The sequence below is a fragment of the Sciurus carolinensis genome, chromosome 5 (genome assembly GCF_902686445.1).
Source record: "Sciurus carolinensis chromosome 5, mSciCar1.2, whole genome shotgun sequence".
Lineage (NCBI taxonomy): Eukaryota > Metazoa > Chordata > Mammalia > Rodentia > Sciuridae > Sciurus > Sciurus carolinensis.
In genome coordinates this window covers 168,313,899-168,318,398 of record NC_062217.1, presented here as the reverse complement: position 1 = coordinate 168,318,398, position 4,500 = coordinate 168,313,899, and the positions used below count along the sequence as shown (strand labels likewise).

The window sequence follows — 4,500 nt, the reverse complement described above, 5'->3', positions numbered from 1 at the left end:
GTTAGGGTTAGAGTTAGGGTTAGGGAGGGGGGCAAGAATGGAGGAAGGAAGGACTGTATAGAGGGAAAAGAGGGGTGAGAGGGATGGGGGGAAGGGAAAAAAACAACAGAATGAATCAAACAACATTACCCTATGTAAATTTATGATTACACAAGTGGTACGCCTTTACGCCATGTACAGAGAAACAACATGTATCCCATTTGTTTACAATAAAAAAATCAGAAATCTTAATATTTCAAATTTACCTTGACTTTCATTTATCACAATAACAACCAAAAGAATTAGATAAAGTCCATAGGAAAGGGTAATATTAAACCCACTCTGCTGAGTTGATTTATTGACACATTTAACTCAATTTTTATAGAAAAGGGATAGTGCATCTCAGTTTGCTCACAAGCTAGGAGATCACTTAAAATTCTGCATTTCCTAACTGCAAACAGAATATAGCACTTACAACAGGTTATAAATAAACTGGTTTTTAAGCATAGAGCCAGCCCCAACGATAAATACTATTTAAAAAGACCTAAGGCAATGAATTCCATTTCCAATGGAAAAAAAGAACTGTGCAAACAAGCTTAAAACTACTTTTTTTGTGCCAGTGTTATAAAATGTAGCTTTTAATAAAACCTTGACCCAAATGCCAGTAACTTCAGAAAAGAATTTGGTGGAGAGAAGAAAGTTATTTCATTTAGGAAAAATAACTAATCTTCAACACACACAATTTAAACAGATACAGCTGCTTTAACACTTTACACAATTCCTATGTACTGGAGCAATAACAAGATCTAAATACAATTATATTTTTAAACACTGGGTCAAGGCTTTACATAAAAATACCATCCTACTCCTCCCCACAAGTTTCTAAAATATCACATATTTTCCTCAACATCTGCAGCCATCCAGGAATTTTTAGGAAACTTTTGTGCATGATCTTAATTCCTAATCCCTGGTTCTTTGGGCTCAGTGATGAAAGATCAAAACCACCAAAAATGATGGTTCACTTGACTAATTGACCCTGGCTCAATTAGTCTCATAGGGTGAAAGCAGTGCTGCATCAACTGGCTCCACGCAGGAGGGGCACGTGACGGATCTCATCAACCAGTCATCTATACAGTTCAGGTGACAGATGTGCATGCACGGAAGAAATCGAATTGGATTCCCATAAACAAAGTCCATCATACAGATCACACACTCTCGGATCTTTTTTTCTGATCCATCTCTTCCAGGGTCATAAACTCCTTTAGGCAGATGCTGTATTAGGCCTATTCTCTGAGCTATCCTAATTTGTTCCTCTTAGTCAGCTGAGTTGCTAGCCGAGTCTGGCTGGGTGTTGGATGATAAACTGGAACTGGAACTTGTTCCTGATACGGCGGTGGCTCCTGATCTAGCTCCATCCCCTCGCCAAAGCTAGCCCGGTCGGACTGAGACTCGTGAAGCCGGGAGATGTCATCCGAGGTGGGGGATTTGAGGCAGTTCCCCATCATCCGGGGCTGGGGCGTGTGATCTTTGCACTGTTCTGACAATCTTCTCTGGGGGTGTTTGTTTTCTTATTGTTGAGTTTTAAGAGTTCTTTGTGTATTTTAGATAACAGTCCTTTATCAGATGTCTTTGTAAATATTTTCTCCCCGGCTGCGGTTTGTCTTTTCATTCTCTTGACTGTCTTTGGCAGAGCAGGAGTTATAATTTTAATGAAGTCCAGTTTACTAATTGGGTCTTCACGAATTATTCCTTTGATGCTAAATCTCAAGAATCATCATGAAACCTAGTCTTCTTAATTTTCTTCCATATTATCTTCTAGGAATTTTATGTGTTTTATGTTTTACATTTTGATCCATTTGAGTTAATTTTTATGGAGGATGTAAGGACTACATTTCATGTTTTAAAACATTCCAATGTTGTTCTATTACCAGTTTCTCTGTTGAATTTCCTTAACTCCTTTGCCAAAGAGCAGTTCAGTTACATTTCTGTGGGTCTGTTTCTCTCGAGTCTGTTTGCTGGTCTACTTGTCTATTAGTTTCCCCATGCCACGCTCTTGATGAGCCTCGAGGTGAGATAATCTCAATTGTCCACATTCATTCTTCTCTTTCAATATCATATTGTCTATTTTAGGGCTTTTGCCTCTACATAAACTCTAGAATCAGTTTGTTACTGTTCAAAAAACAACTTGCTGGGATAGATTGGGATTGCAATGACTATGCGTCAAGTCGGGAAGAACTGCCACCTTTAAGTATGACGTAAGCTGTAGGGTTTTTTTGTATTTACCACGTTGAAGAAGTGCCCCTGTGTTCCTAGTTTGTTGCAAGTGGTTTTTAAAATGACATTAATGGCTGTGGGATTTTGTAAAATGTTCTTTCTACATTTATTAATGTGATTATGTGATTTTTTTTCTTCTTTAGCCTATCGATGTGATGAATTTCATTGATTTTTTTTTTTTTAATGTTGAACAAGCTTTTCATGGCTGGAAGAAATTCCACTTCATTGTGTGTATGATTCTTTTTGTATATTATTGTATTCACTTTGCTAATGCGTTGTTAAATTGTTATGGGGCGCAACTTAAGAACAGACTGATCACCACTGAGAAGTCCAAATTTGAGAGTCTTTATTAAGCCCGCCGGCTGACTATCTCACACAATGCCCCAAAAAATGGCTATTGGGAGAACTGTCCCGACCACAGGGTTGTAGGGGTTCTTATACCCAAAATCACATTAATCATAAGTGTCTGTTGCTATGATTCAAAATTACACATTAACATCATGAGATCATCCACAGAGGGGGAAGTGGGTCAAAATAACCCTTACCTAGGTACAAACTAAAGAATGGTTGCTAACATCCACACAATCACTGTTTACATGGTACATTGTTTAGGAGCAATAGGAATCGAAAGAGAGCAATTCTTTACTACATAGGAGTTGCCATTGTATATTATTAAACATGTCACACCAAGTAACTGATGATGGGCACAGAGGCAGGGTGTTTCCATGGGAGAAGCTTATTTCCTATGTAACATGGAGTCTCAGAGTAAAATGGAGTCTGTTTAGTCATTTCCCTTAGAGTCTGGCCTGTAACATTCTCATGGAGCCAGATCTGTCAGTCCATCACAAAATTAGCAGGGTGAGAAATATGGCAACACTGTCTTACTACTGGAGGATGTCATCATAGGACTGAGGTGGGTAGATTTGGATCCAACAAGTGGGCCTGGAGCTCTTGGGGCTGTGAACTTTGTCCTGCTCTGCACACTCCTTTCTTTCACTGACCACTCGAAACTACAGAAAGGGAACTACTCTTGGCCAAATTTCAAGCTCCTCTCATCCCAGCTTGGGACGCCCACAAGTCCCTTCTGCAGTACATCTTCAGTGTGGCTGCCACATGTGACCTGTATGTTTCTGCATGCAATGGGGTCAGTACTTGGTGCAGACAAGGGTGAGAAGTTAGTGATGTGGGAAAAATTCTCCTGAACCATGCGTAGACTGCCATCGCTGCCACCCCTTTTGGGCAGAGATACTTATCCTAGGCCAGCACCTATCCTAGCTCCCAGGGTTCTGAGTTTAGTGTGAGTTTGGTGGATTGAGTCTGCTAAAAAATCTTCTAGCCAGTCATGGTGGCACATGCCTGTAATCCCAGCAGCTTGGCAGGCTGAGGCAGGAGGATCACAAGTTCAAAGCCAGCCTCAGCAAATTAGTGAGGCCCTAACCAACTCAGTGAGACCCTGGTTTTAAGTAAAATACAAAAATGGGCTGGGGATGTGGCTCAGTGGTTGAGTTCCCCTGAGTTCAATCCCCAGTACCCGCCCCCAAAAAACATAAAAAGGGCTGGGGATGTGACTTGGTGGTTAAGTGCTCCTGGGTTCAGTCCTTGGAACCAAAAAAAAAAAAAAAACTTCTATTTCAGGGGCTGAGGATGTAGCTCAGTGGTGGAGCGCTTGCACGTGTAAGGCACTGGGTTTGACCCTCAGCACCACATCAAAATAAATAATGGCACTGTGTCCATCTACAACTAAAAAATATTTTTAAAAAATCTAATTGAAGTGCAAGGAGTCTGCCACCACCACCACCAGCACAGCGGTGCAGGACTGCTGGCACCTGGCCGCCCGCCCTGTCCTGTCCTGTCCGGGGTGTCCTTGGACTTGTTCCAACAATCTGTTAAAACATGGTGGGTTACTATGAAGTTCTAGGCGTGCAGACACGCCTCTCCCAAGGGTATCAAAAGGCATATCAGCAACATCTCTAGTAATAAGAGAAATGCAAATCAAAACCACCCTAAGATTCCACCTCACCCCAATTAGAATGGCGATTATCAAGAATACAAGCAACAACAGGTGTTGGCGAGGATGTGGGGAGAAAGGTACACTCATACATTGCTGGTGGGGCTGCAAATTAGTGCAGCCACCCTGGAAAGCAGCATGGAGACTCCTTAGAAAACTTGGAATGGAACCACCATTTGACCCAGCTATCCCACTCCTTGGCCTATACCCAAAGGACTTAAAATCAGCATATTACAGAG

At 41.4% G+C, this 4,500-nt stretch overlaps 1 pseudogene; it reads right to left on the bottom strand.

Moving 5' to 3' along the window:
• Window positions 1–952: 952 nt before the first annotated feature.
• Window positions 953–1,514, bottom strand: LOC124985281 (RING finger protein 11-like; annotated as a pseudogene).
• Between the last annotated feature and the right edge of the window lie 2,986 nt (window positions 1,515–4,500).